This window comes from Opisthocomus hoazin, chromosome 5 (genome assembly GCF_030867145.1).
Source record: "Opisthocomus hoazin isolate bOpiHoa1 chromosome 5, bOpiHoa1.hap1, whole genome shotgun sequence".
Lineage (NCBI taxonomy): Eukaryota > Metazoa > Chordata > Aves > Opisthocomiformes > Opisthocomidae > Opisthocomus > Opisthocomus hoazin.
Genome location: NC_134418.1, coordinates 33,655,376 through 33,673,523, shown reverse-complemented (window position 1 = coordinate 33,673,523; position 18,148 = coordinate 33,655,376). Strand labels below are relative to the sequence as shown.

Below are 18,148 nucleotides of genomic sequence, written 5' to 3'. Positions count from 1 at the left end.
TATGTCTCTCTGGTGTTATAACAAATATTCAAGCCAACTCACTTTGCATACAAAAGTGGCAATGATATTGCAGAAGCCCATATGATTGAAGACTTCGCCTGTAATTCCTCTACGACCTCAAACTTCATTTTCAAGGGTCACAATTATTTTAAATATCTTGTCGGAACTGGTGCTAAACTAGTACATGAGGTGCTTTAACATATTTCAGTTTTCTGTGATCCCACACTATTTGAAATCGTGTGAAATATTTAAAAACGTCAAAAATCTGGTACTGTGACCACCTACTGTTAGACCCATGTGAAACACTTTGTTAGGGAACTTTGAAACCATTTACATTTTTACTTACACATAACTCTTAATTAAAGGAAAGTAAACCTGGCAAATTCTATCTACTTGTACCATATAGTAAGCTACATAGTGCAATACCTATGTTGTGTACAGCAGAAATCATTTTCTTTTAGAAGCTGCACCACAGAAATACCATACTTGGGGGGGATCAAGTCTGTATTCTAAATGTAGTAAACATTTAGCTTTAGCACAATAGTTCATTAGTTTCACTCTTAATAGGATGCTTTAGTAGATTTTAAAATGTTGCACTACCGTTTTCATGCAGAGAGCATGCCTTTTCAGTTTCTATCTAAATGAAATTTGTCTGTGTTATGCCATTCTAATTTTTGTTCAGTGAGCCTCATGATGTAAATGTATACAATAAAAACTGCCACACTGACTGTAGCTTTCATACATTAATCCCATGGATAACACACAAGCAGATGTCGCAGGAACATCAGCTAGGTAAACTTCATGTGAGCTTTCTTAAGTGAAAAAGTCTGCTCCTCGTAATAGCTTCTTCAGAGCATATAAGCTTTGGGCCATTTTCTGAGAGATGGAAGTTTGTTCTGTACGATGGAATTCCTAGTGCTTTGTGTGCTTTAACTTAGACCAGTTAGGTTGTCATAAATATCCTACACTCTTAAACTGCTAAGAATTTTTTTGACCCTTGCTGCTCTCCCTTATGCTTGACATTTTTAATACATATGAGGTTGTAGAAAAACCTGCTCCTCAGCCTACACTAAGAGGTTTTTGTATGAAGCAAATAGGTTACAGTGTTAACAGTGTCACAAACTAATAAAAGACTTGGCAATTCTATTACCAGATTAGATGACGATCTTAAACACTGATGTGTCATCTATCCAGGTTCCCCAACATTGTGAAGATCTGTAGTTAGATGCAGTCCCCCTGAAGTTGCTGAGCTTTTGTTCATTTTCCACAGAATATACAGACAAATAAAATAAACTAAGAACAGGAATAGATGTGAAAGATAGGCAACCAGTTGTTTGGGAATTAAATTTTAAGAGAAATCATGAAAAACAAGCCATCCTAAGCCACATAGAAATGAAAAAGGCACATCCTGTAAGAATACCTCTATTTTAGTCAAGTAACGAGGGAAAGCAGATTTCACCATTCTGTGCATGTGACTGGATACTCATTGGAAGCTTCAGCCATAGGAAAGGCTATATAACCTCACTAAGCACTCAAATACCAGTAAGATAACACACAACAAACATTAAAGTTCTTACTTTTGTGGTTTTTTACCATAATCTTCAAAATTAGATTTTCCTTCTCTTGATTCAAACCCACTGTTTTATCTTTGCAAGTTCTAAATATTTGAATGCTCTCAAATCTAACTGGTAGGCCAGGTAAAGCCATCAGGGCAATTTGTTCAGGTAGAAATACTAGTGACTTCGTCATTTGGCTCGCACAAAGGACTAGAACAGCTACATGGTCGTCCTCTAAGTTGCAATTTCACACAAAAACATCCTGTTACAGAAGGCAGAGTCAGGACAGTCAAGTTTTCGATGGGCATCTTGTTAAAAAAAAGGTAATTCAGTTATAATGCACCAAAATTGTTAAAATAGATTAAAAAGGCAGCTGCTGATAAAAGGTTAAAATTCCAGGGAATTGGGCTAACCCATCAGACGACCACATCAGTGCAATGCCATACTAAAAGCCAGCACCAGAAAGTCTGAACTTGTAGAATAGATGTGCTAACTTTTTTTTCCTAAAAGCACTAAGGTTACTACAGAAGTTCGCTCTTCTTGGAGCAAAGGAAATTCATGGTACACACTCACGACTGTTGGCTACCAGGCATGGTAGCACCAAACCTGGAATCCTAAGCAGTGAAGATGTCTAATGATAGGGTGTATGCAGAGCTGTTTAAAAGGAAAGAATAATCACACGCCACCAGTTAAACAGGTGCAGTACCACTTACAACAGCTCCACACAGAATATACATTCAGCTATACTTTTGCAATGACAAGAAAAGTGCATGCTTTAAAAAGTTTCTTATGACAGCTCACCGATCTCCCTACCAGTCTATTGCAAAGTGTCATTAACATGACCTCATCAGAAGTTATTTCCTCAGATCTAATCCATGTTGTAATTAAAGTCCATAATTCCGCCCCCATCCACTTCAAACAGTAATCCCCCCCTCGGTTGCCAAGCACTTAGCAATAATTGCACTGCCCACTGATCTCTGTTTTAACTTCATGGATTTTGCTTCTTAGTCCTTTCCAAGCCCCCCTTCTCCCCCAACCTTTCAGTTTGCAATGATTTGCAAAAAATTTTGTTGACTGGAAGATATTCCACAGGAGATTGTGCCAGCTGTATTAGCTAAGACAGTAAATTTACTTACATGTGTCCTGTCCAATTCTGCAATGATTCACCATCTACTAGAGCTCCATATTTTCTTTTAATATGGATTAAATAAAAGATCCCTCAGCAACTGAAAGAGCAGATATATTTAAAGTCATTGTTGCTCTGCTGCAGCAGTAATCTCCGATGAAAATGCTACGACTTCTGGAACGGCTCCCAGACAATGCATCAGACACAGTCACTGCTCTGGCCTGAGACCAGAGAGTCACAAACATGCGACCCAGCTACCAAAAGCTGTATGCCCACAACAGGCAGGTTTGGCATGTGTCAGTTACTCCAACTAACACGTGCAGCTCTAGTCTTGGTTATCAGTAGTCTTATAAGGAAGAAGCGACACTTGCAGTGAAAGTTCATGTCTCTATTTATTGATACATTTGAATGCTTTACATTGGCACATATACTAAAATTATGACTGTAGACTTCACACTCACTTTCTGGACATCGCAAACTTACCTTCAGCTGGTGCAGTACATGTATACCCCTTGCAACCACCTTTCTAACACACCTGAACAGAAGAGCCACCGCTGAAGGTGCACGTCACCCAATTTAGTAATATTACTGGTCAGCCACATGACAGGGCACAGCACAGCCACTAAACTACCAAAAGCATTATTGTAATTACTTAAGACTTGGTGACAGCCCAAAGACAGGAGCAGCAGCGGATCCCTGAAAGCAGCACAAAATAAGCTACTCATCCTAACTGTATTTTTATTTGTGTGGAAACAGTTAAGGCTACTTTTAAGCACAATAAGGTACATTCCATGACCTCTTTGCAAAGATGAGAAATGGACTACAGAACATCTCCTTTGGGCTCAAAGTCCAAACTTAATTAAAAAAAGCTGTTAAGTATAAAGGGAGATTAAGATCTAGCCTAAAATTGGCTTTTGCTAGCTCTGCTTGATAACCAGAAATATTATTGCTTGCAAAAGGCATCAATTCCAGAAGATCAGACAGATCCACCTTACCCTAAGTAAAAGTTCTAGTCACAGATATTCCTAGAATTCAGATGTGGAATTTAGTCCCATCTTCTGTCATCACAACGTGAGTGTTTTTCCCCTGTAAAAACAAGTTTGAGGCAGATTAATATTGCTACTGGAAACACAGACAAGACAGCAAACATCACTGAACAGTATGACGCCTCCCCAGCAGTTGTAAACTGCTCTGAAACAAAGCTATTGGAAATGATGCCATGAAAAGCCAAAATCAGACTTAATAGTCCAAATACTATTAAGCAGGTATTCTTTACTGTAGCGCTGGACACACAGGGGAATATTTCTCCAGCTGTGTGTCCGGTTGAGTTAAATGCATAGCTTATATACAAATTTTACATACATATTCATCAACTTTCCAAGAAAAGATCTACATATTCATTATTTTTCTGAGAACTTTATCACATGCAAATATTCTTTATGCATGCCTGTTTGTGACTCCAGGTGATCGTCAGGGGTCTCTGGATGAAAGATATACTCTTCCTCACTGCGTCCGCTGGTTGACCTCTGCTTCTGGGCATATACATGGTCTCAGAACTGAGTGTCACCTCCGTCAAGGGTAGTCTGTTCTGGTTTAGTGTTTGTTTTGCCATTCCTTTATCTTTATCGTCCCACACATCTGCTTCTTCTAAGGTTGAGCTATCTAAGTAACATTATTTAGGAGCCTCTTTAGAGCTTTCCTGTCCTCCCAAAACAGCAAGGATCTGCTTTAGTTCAAGTTACCATCACTCTACCAAGCGGAAATTTTACATTTACAGACACCAATCCCTCATTTTGAGGATTTGTAGCTAGGAAGCTGTGAATCCTCACTACAGTATTTTGCTGTTATATATCCTGCAACAGGTTATGATAATTAGTTAGGTATTATTTTCAAATTTCTTCAGACTTAAAGAAGGTCTCTTCATTAGATTTATTACAGCCCATCCTTTCACAGGGTCCAGGAAAAATATTTTCCAGTTTCCATCTGATGTCTAACCTTGTTTCTTTCCCAATCACTGTACGCCTCCACTGAATCCCAGCAACACCAAAGGAAACACTTGAGAGATATACAAACAAATATTCCTAAAAGCATCAGAGTAATTAATCCCATGAATAATTGTTTTAACCATCCTAAATTAGGAAGCCAAGAAGTTACTTTATCCCATAAATCTCAAAACCCCAAGGAAGTATCATCCAAATATACTTCATGGAATACTCATTGTATTTTTTCCCCAGAGTGTATTCAAATCTGCTTCTATCTGCTTATCTTTATTGATTAATACCAGTTGCTGTGCATATATGATCATACATACTCCTCCTCTGGCAGTCAATAAATCTAATGCCATTTGATTCTGTAACACAACTTTACTTAGGGATGATACGTCTGTCTAAGTCTTCCATAGTATTTTTTGTTAGATTTCCCATCTTTTTTAATACAGAAATGTTTACTATGGCTTTCTCTAGTTCCCTTACTCCTAGCCACAGCAAGAACCATCAGATGAAGCTATGAAATTTTATTCCCCTACTTACAAGTGGGTTGTTTTCTCGTTTGGCTCGTTTCCATGATGTACTCAGTATGCCTTTAGGTATTTGGGACTGGTTATATATTCGGGCCTGGCTGAGTAAGTGACCTATGGTACACATTCCCTTCCATCCTGCAGGGAGTCGTTTTCTGCCAATGCCGTAGCCACATAGCCACCAATACCCATCGGGTAATTTACAGGGCCCATCAGTGGCTGTGACATTAGCTCCTTAAAATGACCTGCTGTTTACCCAGCCAGTTGATACATTCCTAAAATAATCCCAGTTCAAGAGGCTATAGGTTTCTAATTGGGTTCTATTACAAAAAATCAACATATACCACAGCTGTCCCTTTCAAATCCCAAGTTCCTACTTCTACTGTGGTTTTATTGATCCAATACTCATTCCACCCATCCCTGCAGGTGCAATTTCTGTGCGTGTAGTAGGTGGGCTGGCAGAAACAAGTGTTGGATGTTGCCTTACATATGCAACTATTATTGCTAACCAGAATCTGGGTGGTGTTACCTAGTATCTGCAGGTCGAATTTTGGCCCAGTGTCATAACTGGAGTTGTCCTAATGACAGTATCCTCCATCTTGTCTTTTCCAAAACTCAGGCCAAGTATTATTGTCAGAATTCCAATGAGTGGACTCCACCCCGTACAAAGGGAGCCTCATGTTACCTTTTGGGAAGGCAGTACAAATCCAACAATCCTTCGCTCCTGTAGCATTCACTATCATCTGAATTGCACTGTAATATAAGTTCTCACTTCAAGTGTTCACTAATAAGCTTAGGTTTAACAAATTTACCACTGTAATCATAGTTTCAAACCGCCAGCCTTTTCGATGATCCATCTTGGTTCAGGAGCCTTCTTCACTCGGGAATAAAGGATCCAGGCCAGTTGTTCCTGAATGTTGATTGCAGTGAAAGTAGTCAGCAATAGCTGGTAAGGTCCACTTCACTTCTCTCTCAGTGGGTCACCTGAAAAATTCTTAACATAAACCCAATCTCCAGGGCTGAACGGATGGATCAAGTGATGTAACCCTTTAGCCCTGGTACCCAAGACATTTTTACTAATATTTTCCGATTGTTTTCCTAAGGATATAACATAATTTTGTAGATACTGATTTCCCAGCTGGTTCAAATCTTCCCCTTGATATTTAGCTTGATATGGTCTCCCATATAGTATCTCAAAAGGGTTCAAATTTTCTTTGGTCCTAGGTTTTACACGTATCCGAAGTAGTGCAATAGGCAATGCTTGGTACCAATATAGATTCGCTTCTTGGCATATTTTTGCTATCTGTTGTTTTATCATGTGGTTCATTTTTTCTGCTTGCCCACTGGCTTGTGGTCTGTAGGGCATATGTAACTGCCAATCAAATCCTAATAGACTGCTGACCTTTTGCACTACTTCTGCACAGAAATGTGTCCCCCTATCTGAGGGGATAACTGTTGGTACCCCAAACGGAGGTATTAATACGTTTAATAATACCTTAGTTACCTCCCTTGCTTTATTTGTTCTACAAGGGAATGCTTCTGGCCAAGCAGAAAAGGTATCTGCAAGTACTAATAAGTACCCGTACCCTCCTTTTCTTGGAAGTTCAGAGAAATCAATTTGCCAATGGTCTCCCGGTACACTTTCTTTTCCAATACTTCATAATTGTACCCGGTTACCTGTGTTGGGGTTATTTTTTAAACATATTTCACACTGTTGGGTTACTTGTCGGACTGTAGTACACAAATTTTTCCCTATTGATTTAAAAATTTATACAGGGAGTCCGCTCCCCAATGTGTCCTATTGTGTTGTTCTTTAACCACCCCCCAGATCTGTTTAGCAGGGATTATGATTCTGCCATCACTTGAGTAGGCCCATCCTGGGATGGAACCTGTCCTCCTAATCCCTCTATTAATTCTTCATCAGCTTTAGAATACTCAGTATTTTCTTGGTCAATTAGGTTTCTACTTCTATTGTCTGGGATTAAGGCCAAAATCTCTTGCATTCTTTCTGCCACTTGCTTAGCTTCATAGTCAGGCAACCTGTTACCTCTCTCCTGCTCAGCGTTACCCTTCAGGTGTCCTTGGCAGTGCATGACAGCACCTTTTGTTGGTAGTTGAATGGCTTCTAATAGGCGAAGCATTTCCTCAGCATATTTAATCTGCTTCCCTTCTACAGTTAGTAGTCCTCACTCCTTCCAAATTGCCCCATGAGCTTGGACAACTCCAAAAGCGTATTTGGCATCTGTCCATATATTTATCTTTTTTCCTTTTGCTAACCCCAGAGCCCTAGTTAGGGCAACGATTTTAGCCTTTTGAGCTGATGTTCCAGTAGGTAGCGATTGAGACTCAACTACTTCATCTGTTGTTGTCACTGCGTACTCGGCCTTTCGAATACCTTGTCAGACAAAGCTGCTTCCATCCGTGAACCATGAGTCCTGTGCATCTTCCAGGGGTTGTTCTTTCAAATCTGGTCTGCTGGAGTACAGTCTCAATGGTTTTTAAGCAATCATGTGTCAACGGTTCAGAGACTGCCCCACTGACAAAAGCAGCTGGGTTCGTAACATTAGTTACTTCAACATAACATCATCTGATTCAATCAGAATGGCCTGGTATTGTAGAAATAGGTACAGGGAAAGCCAGTGATTCCCTTTTTGTTCCAGTACAGCTGATACTGTGTGTGAGGCCAGCACTGTGATCTTTTGGCCCAAGGTAAATTTTCTGGCTTCTTGAATATTCAAGACCACTACCACCACAGCTCGCAAACATCCTGGCCATCCTTTGCTTACTACATCCAGCTGTTTAGAAAACTAGGCCACAGCTCTTTTGTAGGGTCCCAGCCACTGAGCTAGGATCCCCAGAGCTATGCCCTGTCTCTCATAAGAAAACAGCCAGAAGGGCTTAGTAACATCAGGCAGGCCCAGGGCAGGGGTCTTCGTTAGTTCTTTAAGTGTCCTAAATGCATTTTGAGCTTCTTTAGACCAGACCAGTTGGGTGGGGTTGTTTTTCAAAAGTTCATCTATGGATCTCACTGTTATTCCATAATTACAAATCCATAACTGGCACCAACCTGTCATTCCCAAAAACGTCCTGAGCTCTTTTACTGTCTGAGGGAGGGGAATCCTGCAGATTGCTTCTTTCTGTTCTGTTCCTAGTTCTCTTTGTCCTCCAGACAGCTCGTATCCAAGGTAGGTTACCCACTGCTGCACCGTCTGAGCTTTCTGTTGAGAGACTTTATACCCATTTAGTCCCAAAAAGTTTAACAAACTGATAGTCCACTGTAACAGTCAGGTTTTGTATCAGTTGCTATTAATAAATCATCTACATACTGTAAGAGAGTTCCATCTCCGGAGGGAGGGTTCCATGCTTCAAGTTTTCGTGCTAGTTGATTTCCAAAGATCGTTGGGCTGTTCTTAAAACCCTGGGGTAATACTGTCCAGGTACGCTGGGTTTTTCTACGTGTGGTAGGATTTTCCCATTCAAATCCAAATAAAATCTGTCTTTCTTTGGCCAAAGGCAGACAGAAGAATGCATCCTATAAATCCAATACTGTAAACCATACTTGATTATCTCAATTTAGTAAGTATAAGGATTAGCTACCACAGGGTGTATGTCTAACAATTTTATTCACTTCTCTTAAATCCTGGACTACCTGGTAAGTTCCATCTGTTTTTTTTCACTGGTAATATAGGTGTGTTGTATTCCAACCCACATTCCACTAGTAGTCCATACTGTAAAAACCTATTAATTGGTCCTTCTATTCCTTTTTTCGGTCCTCTAATTTCAAGGGATATTGCTTTTGTCATATTGGTTTTGCCTCTTCCTTGAGTTCTACTGTTATGGATGCTACATGCTTTGCTCGACCTGGGATCCCCATAGCCCATACTCCTGGATATACCTGATTAGTAATTTCATTTTCTGGTGCAGATGTGACAGAGCTTCCAGGGTGCATTAGGGCTAAACTTAATATTTCAATTAATTGATTTTCTTTCACCTTTAATTCCATGTTTCCTTGTTTAAAAGTTATTTCTGCTTCAAATCATTCCAATAAGTCTCTACCTAACAGTGGTTTTGGAGAATTTGGTAAGTATCAAAATCGATGTATACCAAACTTTTTAACTCTTGATTTAAGACAGAGAAAGAGGAACCTGTGTCTACTAAAAACTCTACTTTTCTCCTGTCTCCCTAGCCTTATCTTAACCAGTGGATCCGCTAGGGTAGAGTCCCCAGGTCCCCAACAGTTAACCCCTGCTTCAGCTATCAAGGTTCTATTGAGTTTTGGGCATTCATTCTTCCAACGTCCCTCTTCTCAACAGTACATACACTGATTTCTTCCCACTACATTTCCCAGTCCCCCTGTATTTCCCAAGGATCTTCCCCTTCCTCATCCTCTAAATCCTTCCAATGTGTTAGGATACATCCTAAGGGGCTTTTCTTTAAAACACCACTACTTTGCAGTCCCCCCATTTTACTTCACCAATTCTATACTTCTGTTATCTTTCCACAGATTATCTTAACAACTTTAACCTGTCATCCCTGCTCTGACCACATTCCACAAATGTCACAATTAATATTCTAGTTGCAGGAAAAAAAAATATTTATGAGAAAAAGAGGTTCAGGGCAAAATGCACAGATTTTCAAGTTTGGTGTTGTTTTGTTTGTTTGTTTTTTCCACCCCCACTTCACAAGGTACCGCCTTTCAGTCACTCATTCATTCACCAGTTAACTCACATGAACACTCATTCACACTCCATCGCTGGTTTTATGATGCCTAACGGTATGTTAACAAGCCAGTACCCGAGATATCCGAGTTGAGTACCAACAAATCCGTACTGCCAGAAGTACAACTTAAGCGGGTTTCCTAAGCGTACCACTACCGGAAGTACATTATTACAGAAGTACAAAGCTTAACCCGAGCCTGTATCAACGTACCAAAATGTACACCCTCAGGCACTAGTAGCCTGGTACACAGCGCTCTCCTACAACTTACGAGAACTCTTCAAATGACCGGTCTCACATTTCAAAACAGAGAAAGAAAGTAAAGAAAAAAAAAAGAATACCTTTACTCCTTTAGATGGTCCTTGTCTGCTCCCCCAGTGATCCGAGAGAGGCGAAGGAGTCCCTCCGGGAAATCCCGGGGGTACCCTAGGGAGTCCTGTTCTCAGCGGGTCCTGCAGCCAAGCAGAGCGTGTCCCATCGCGGGTGCCAGAAATGATGCCGTGAAAAGCCGGAACTGAAGACTCAATAGTCGGCAGAGTATTAAGCAGGTATTCTTTATTATGGCACCGGGCACATGGGGGAATCTCTCCTCCAAACGTGTGCACCAAACACCCTGTCATTTCAGGTTAAATACAATCACAGTATACATATTCATTATATTTCAGAGAAATGCTTAGCATATTAATGATTTTCCCAAGAACTAATTAGCATATGTTAATGTCTTTCACGCATGTCTGTTAGCATCCTCAGGTGGTCTTCGGGGGTCCTAAAATGAAGGCTTATACTCCTCATCACAATGTCCGCTGGTTGATCTTTGTTTCTGCGCAAACTCAGTTCTAAGATCAGTTTACCGTGTCCTTCCAGGTTGTTCTGCTCTGGTCTCACTGCCCTCTTGGTGCCTCTGTATCTCGGCACATCTGCCCTCCCAAGGCTGAGCTGTCTAGAGTAGAATTATTTAGGAGCCTCTCTATCTTAGAGCTTTCCTGTCTTCTTAAAACAGCAAGTCAAGTTTGTCTAAGTAGCATTATTGAGGACCCTCTTTATCTTAAAGCTTTCCTGTCTTCTCAAAACAGCAACGATCTACTTTAGTTTAATTACAATCACTCCAGTAAGTGGAAATTTTACATTTACAGGTATCACACTCATGCACAATTCCTCCTAGTCAGACTGACTTGTACACTTGGTTATATTTTTCTTTCAATAAAACATACACACACCAACCAAGCATGCCTTAAAAAACAAACACCAAGCCTATACTTTGATTTCAACAGGCAAGTCTCTGTAGCTTGGCTACTAAACAAACTTTACCAAAAAGGCATTATTCCAGCCCAAGCCCTCACTTCTAAGAGCTTATTATAGAACACATAACACATACCCGGTTTTTGGGGGGGAGGATCTTCAACGGCAACGGATGCATCTCCGCACCTTCAGCTTCTGCGCTCCTAAGGACACAAAAAAAAAAAAAAAAAGGCAGGGTGGGATGAGGAGAACATGTTTAAGAACTGGGCTCTAACCGCTTGAGAAAAAAAAGGGAGGAAACAGAAAACCGAGCAAGGCGGTAAGTCGGCCAACCCTACAGCGCCGCACACCTCAGCCGACGCGGCCTGTTACTTGCTACAGTCAACGACTAATGCCCACAAGAGGGTAAAAGTTTTGCCAATTAGCAAGGAACTGCTCTTCCATGCCTAGGAAGGGAGACAGCCACGTGCGGCAGCCCCCATGGAGTCATGGATCACACACCCCCCCCCCCCCCCCCGCCACGTGGCGGCCGCCATCTTCCCTCCCTCACCCCGGCCCTGGCCCCGCCGCGGCCCAACGGCTCCCAGCCGCCCCTCACCCCACCTCGCCTCGCCCCGCCGCGGAGCCCACCTGCTGCTCGCTCCGCTACTCTGCCGCGGCGGCTCCGCTCGGACCCGGCCGCAACGGGGGAGAGGGGGCGCGCCGGGGTGCCTCATGGCTGCCGCTGGGCCGGCGCCCGGCCCACAACGGCCGGCCCCCGCGCCCGCCAACAGCCGCCAGCAGCACCCAGAGCCCGCGGCTCGGAGCTCCCCCACCGCGAGGCCGCCCGCGCACGCACCGCCGGGAAGTGGGCGACGTCAGGGCGAGGGCCCCACCCACGGGACGGGCGGGGCCGGCCCCCGGCGGGAAGGGGGCGGGGCGGGGGGCGGGGCGGGGGGCGGTGGCTGCGTGCGGTGAGAGGCTGGGGCGCGGGCGACCCGCAAAGAGGCTGAAAGCGGGCGGCTACTGCCCGAACCGAAGCAGTTCTCCTCAGCTGGTCCGGGCGTCGCGGCTGCTCTCTGTCTGTAGGCAGAGATACGCGCATGTATGTGCGGACGTATGCACGTTTGGTCAAGCCAGAAGGCAGGCCTCAAGCGGCAGAACCCTACTGCTTCCTATTTGATAACCGTGGACGAAGAAGAAAGAAGAGGTGATGAAAGACGTGCCAAAAAAGCAAAGTCGTCGCTTTAGGTGAACACGGGTAATTTTGCTTCTGCAGTCCCTGTAAGCAAGTGTGTCAGGTTGATGCTGGCCAAACTCCCACACCCTCATTTTTAATTAGAAGAGATGAGATGGGACGATTTCAGTCGGAAGGGACTTACAGCGACCGTCCAGTCCAACTGCCTGACGCCTTCAGGGCTGACCAGAAGTTGCAGCACGTTGTTGAGGGCAGTGTCCAAAGGCCTCTTGAACACTGCCAGGCTTGCGGCATTGACCACCTCTCGAGGAAGCCCGCTGCGGTGTTTGACCACCCTCTTGGTAAAGAAATGCTTCCTCATGTCAGGCTTAAATCTCCCCTAATTGCCACACCTTTTACACCAGAGCATCTTAATTTAAGTATTATAGAATCATAGGTTGGAAAAGACCTCTAAGATCATCAACCATCCACCCAACACCACCATGCCTACTAGACCATGTCCCGAAGTGCCACATGTACACATTTTTTGAACACCTCCAGGGATGGTGACTCCACCACAGAATCACAGAATAGTGGGGGTTGGAAGGGACCTCTGTGGGTCATCTAGTCCAACTCCCCTGCCAAAGCAGGGTCACCTACAGCAAGCTGCACAGGACCTTGTCCAGGCGAGTCGTGAATATCTCCAGAGAAGGAGACTCCACAACCTCCCTGGGCAGCCTGTTCCAGTGCTCCGTCACCCTCAGAGGGAAGAAGTTCTTCCTCATGTTCAGACGGAACTTCCTGTGCTTCAGTTTGTGCCCATTGCCCCTTGTCCTGTCTCTGGGCACCACTGAAAAGAGCTTGGCCCCATCCTCCTGACACCCACCCTTCAGATATTCGTAAGCATTTATAAGGTCCCTTCACAGCCTTCTCTTCTTCAGGCTGAACAAGCCCAGTTCCCTCAACCTCTCCTCGTAGGGGAGATGCTCCAGTCCCCTCATCATCCTTGTAGCCCTCCGCTGGACTCTCTCCAGTAGCTCTTCAACTTTCTTGAACTGGGGAGCCCAGAACTGGACACAGTACTCCAGATGAGGCCTCACTAGGGCAGTGTAGAGGGGAAGGAGAACCTCCCTCGTCCTGCTGGCCACACTCTTCTTGATGCACCCCAGGATCCCATTGGCTTTCTTGGCAGCCAGGGCACACTGCTAGCTCATGGTCAACCTGTCGTCCACCAGGACACCCAGGTCCCTCTCCGCAGAGCTGCTCTCCAGCAGGTCCACCCCAAGCCTGTACTGGTGCATGGGGTTGTTCCTCCCCAGGTGCAGGTCCCTGCATTTGGCTTTGTTGAACCTCAACAGGTTCCTCTCTGCCCAGCTTTCCAGCCTATCCAGGTCACACTGAATGGCAGCACAGCCTGCTGGTGTATCTACCACTCCTCCCAGTTTGGTGTCATCAGCAAACTTGCTGAGGGTACATTCTAACTCTTCATCCAGGTCGTTGATGAAGAAGTTAAACAAGACTGGGCCCAGTACTGACCCCTGGGGGACACCACTTGTTACCAGCCTCCAACTAGACTCAGCGGCGCTGATGACAACCCTCTGAGTTCTGCCATTCAGCCAGTTCTCAATCCACTTCACCGACCACTCATCCAGCCCACACTTCCTCAGCTTCCCTAGGAGGATATCATGGGAGACTGTGTCGAAAGCCTTGCTGAAGTCAAGGTAGACAACATCCACGGCTCTCCCTTCATCTACCCAGCCAGTCATGTCATTGTAGAAAACTATCAGATTGGTCAGGCATGATTTCCCCTTGGTGAATCCATGCTGACTACTCCTGATAACCTTCTTTTCTTCCACTTGCTTCATGATGGCCTCCAGTATAAGCTGCTCCATCACCTCTCCCGGGATGGAGGTGAGGCTGACCGGCCTGTAGTTCCCTGGGTCCTCCTTCTTGCCCTTTTTGAAGATTGGAGTGACATTGGCCTTTCTCCAGTCCTCGGGCACCTCTCCTGTCCTCCAGGACCTCTCAAAGATGATGGAGAGTGGCTCAGCAATGACATCCGCCAGCTCCCTCAGCACTCGTGGGTGCATTCCATTGGGGCCCATGGATTTGTGGACATCCAGATCACTTAAGCGATCCTTCACACAGTCCTCCTCAACCAAGGGAAAGTCGTCCTCTTTGTAGGCTTCTTCTCTTACCTCCGGGGCCTGGGATTCCTGAGGGCCAGTCTTAGCACTGAAGACTGAAGCAAAGAAGGTATTCAGTAGCTCTGCCTTCTCCGCATCCTCCGTCACCAGGACACCCGCCTCATTCAGCAGCGGCCCCACGTTGTCCCTAGCCTTCCTTTTGCTGCTGATGTAGTTGAAGAAGCCCTTCTTGTTGTTTTTGACATCCCTTGACAGCTTCAATTCCAGGTGAGCCTTGGCCTTCCTCGTCACATCCCTGCACGCTCTGACCACATTCCTGTACTCTTCCCAAGTGGCCTGTCCCTCTTTCCACATTCCATGCACCTTTCTCTTCTGCCTGATCTCCGCTAGAAGCTCCTTGTTTAACCATGCAGGTCTCCTGCCTCCTTTGCTAGATTTCTTTCTCAGGGGGATGCATTGCTCCTGTGCATGGAAGAAGTGTTGTTTAAAGAGCGACCAGCACTCATGGATCCCTCTGCCTTCAAGAGCCCTGGCCCACGGGATTCCTCCCAGTAGCTCCTTGAAGAGGGCAAAGTCAGCCCTCCTGAGGTCCAGGGTTTTGATCCTGCTTATCGCCCTGCTTCCTCCACGCAGGATCCTGAACTCGACCATTTCATGGTCACTGCAGCCGAGTCTACCTCCAACCTTCACATCCTCCACCAGTCCCTCCTTGTTTGTTAACACAAGGTCCAGCAGTGCGCCTTTCCTTGTTGGTTCCTCCACCACTTGCATCAGAAAGTTATCATCGATGCTCTGTAGGAACCTCCTGGATTGCGCCTGCCTAGCTGTATGGTCTTCCCAGCTGATGTCAGGGTGGTTGAAGTCCCCCATGAGAACCAGGGCCTGTGACTGTGAGGCTGCTTGCAGCTGCCTGTAGAAGGCCTCATCAACCTCCTCCTCCTGGTCAGGTGGCCTGTAGTACACATCCACAATAACATCACCCTTATGAGCCTGTCCCTTAATTCTAACCCACAAGCTTTCAACTCGTTCCTCATTTGCCCCCAGGCCAAGCTCAATGCATTCTACTTGCTCCCTCACATATAGAGCAACTCCCCCACCTCTCCTTGTTGTCCTGTCTTTCCTAAAGAGTCTGTAGCCATCTATGACAGCATGCCAGTCATGCGAGTTGTCCCACCATGTTTCTGTGATGGCGACCAAGTCGTAGCCGTCCTGCTGTATAATGGCTTCCAGCTCCTCCTGTTTATCACCCATGCTACGTGCATTGGTGTAAACACACTTGAGCTGGGCTGTCAATCTCACCCCTGGCCTTGGCACTCCAAGCCTAGGCTCATCCCTAGTGAGCTGGGCAATATCCCCTTCCCCCTTCGAACCTAGTTTAAAGCCCTCTTAATGAGCCCCGCCAACTCGTGGCCAAGAATTCTTTTCCCCCTTTGATATAGCTGAGTTCCACCTGTCACCAGCAGGCCCGGTGCTGTGTACACCTCCCCATGATCAAAGAAGCCAAAATTTGACTGATGGCACCAGTCCCTGAGCCACCTGTTAACCAGGTGAGTTTTCCTGCCCCTTTCAGTGCTGTTCCCTGCCACTGATGGGATGGAGGAAAACACCACCTGCGCCCCTGATTCCTCAACCAATCGCCCCAGTGCCCTGAAGTCCCTTTTGATGGCCTTGGGACTTCTTTCTGCTATCTCGTCCCCGCCAACCTGCATTACCAAAAGGGGGTAGTAATCAGAAGTCCGCACCAGACCAGGAAGTTTCTTCGCAACATCCCTAACCCGGGCCCCAGGGAGGCACCACCTCCCTGGGCAGCCTGTTCCAATGCCTGACCATTCTTTTAGTAAAGAAATTTTTCCTAATATCCAACCTAAACCTCCCCTGATGCAATGTGAAGCCATTTCCTCTCATCATATCACTAGCTAGTTGGGAAAAGAGACCAACACCTGCCTCACTACAACCTCCTTTCGGGTAGTTGTAGGGAGCAATAAGGTCCCCACTCAGCCTCCTCTTCTCCAGACTAAACAGCCCCAGCTCCCTCAGCTGCTCCTCACAAGACTTGTTCTCTAGACCCCTCACCAGCCTCGTTGCCCTTCTCTGGACAAGTTCCAGCATCTCAATGTCCTTCTTGTAGTGAGGGGCCCAAAACTGAACACAGTATTTGAGGTGCGGCCTCACCAGTGCCAAGTACAGGGGCATGATCACCTCCCTGCTCCTGCTGGCCACACTATTCCTGACACAAGCCAGGATGCTGTTGGCCTTCTTGGCCACCTGGGCACATTGCTGGCTCATGTTCAGCCAGCTGTTGACCAGCACCCCAAGGTCCTTTTCTGCTGGGCAGCTTTCCAGCCACTCCTCCCCGAGCCTGTAGCGTTGCATGGGGTTGTTGTGACCCAAGTGCAGGACCCGGCACTTGGTCTTGTTGAACCTCATACAGTTGGCGTCGGCCCACCGATCCAGCCTGTCCAGATCTCTCTGCAGAGCCTTCTCCCCTTGAGCAGACTGACACTCCCGCCCAGCTTGGTGTCATCTGCAAACTTACTGAGGGAGCACTCAATCCCCTCATCCAGATCATTGATAAAGAAGTTAACCAAGTCCTCAGGGCAGGGAAGGGCAGTTTTTTAAAAGACCGGACACAGACTGCAAAAGCCACACCTCAAAGGCGAGTCTGTATCCTGTGTGTGGGCAAACTGGAATGAGGAGGCCGGGGATTTTGGCTTTTGCGGGCCAGATGCTAGTGAAGGGACACAACCAGGGGACAGAAAACCTGGCGCAACCAGCTACCGTGGGGTGACTTTGTACTTGAATTGTTGGGGAGATTTTGAAGATGAGGCTGGAAGCGATGACTAGAGTAGTACAGGGAGCTGCCTTTTGGCTCATATTTTAGTGTCCACATTTCTTACCTTTGTTTTCCCATGGAAAAAATAGCAAATTATTTGAGGCATATGTGTCACATTAGGTGTTTTTCATCATTTGCAGACAATGATGATGTAACACTACTGCTTCAAATATATGGCTGTCAGGCAGTATTGTAGAATAATGAAACTGCTGCTAGGATTGTACAAAAGCGGAAAGAATAATTACAGTCCCACGATGCTCTACAGTCCTGCCTGTGCCGTAAGCTAAACCTCAGCTGTTCTGACCTTCCACTGTTCGTGTTCAGGAATTTTATTTCCACTCTCACGTGCATAAAATAGCTGTCTCCTGCCTTTAGCTCATAACATTTTCCTTCCTTCCAGAGTTTTACAGCTAAAATGTATGTACTGTGTTTGTATAAAAAGTTATGCAAAAAATGTTTTTCTGTGTGGTGTTTTTTTTTTTTTTTTTTTTTGTACAGGAGTAAATTGATTCAGAATTTATCTGAAGAAAGGAGCTTTACTGGGAGACTTCATAGGACAGTCTTGATGAGATAACTGAGGAAAGTAAGATTCCTTTTCAGGCAAAACAGCCCATTTCTCTGATCTCCTGAGTAACACAGGTCATAGGATGTGAACTAGTAATTCTGAACCAAGCCCCTACATCATAGTTGACCTAGGCCACTTCCGTGTTGTACCTTTTGGAAGAGATCTGATAGTGACCCTGTGCTACTAGATTGATGGCTCTCCTAGGAAGACAGACACCTGAGCAACTGGAAGTTCATAAGCCTTAATTCCCACCTGAATTTCTCAAGAGAGAGCATCAGAACAGAAAAAGCAAAGT

General features: G+C 45.3%; 1 long non-coding RNA gene and 1 other non-coding gene across 5 annotated transcripts; both read right to left on the bottom strand.

Moving 5' to 3' along the window:
* Positions 1 to 3,055: 3,055 nt before the first annotated feature.
* LOC142361404 (uncharacterized) lies at positions 3,056 to 12,009 on the bottom strand. 4 transcript variants are annotated; one of them, XR_012763997.1, is made up of 4 exons: positions 11,756 to 12,009; positions 11,289 to 11,355; positions 4,130 to 10,853; positions 3,056 to 3,768 (listed from the first exon to the last, which is right to left on the bottom strand). It is a non-coding gene; the product is annotated as an uncharacterized LOC142361404 (long non-coding RNA). The 4 variants fall into 4 exon arrangements; XR_012763996.1 differs by having other exon boundaries at positions 3,056 to 6,181; positions 8,265 to 10,853; XR_012763994.1 differs by having other exon boundaries at positions 3,056 to 10,853; positions 11,756 to 12,006.
* On the bottom strand, positions 11,516 to 11,646 carry LOC142361562 (small nucleolar RNA SNORA24). Its single transcript, XR_012764175.1, has one exon. It is a non-coding gene; the product is annotated as a small nucleolar RNA SNORA24 (small nucleolar RNA).
* Positions 12,010 to 18,148: the final 6,139 nt, after the last annotated feature.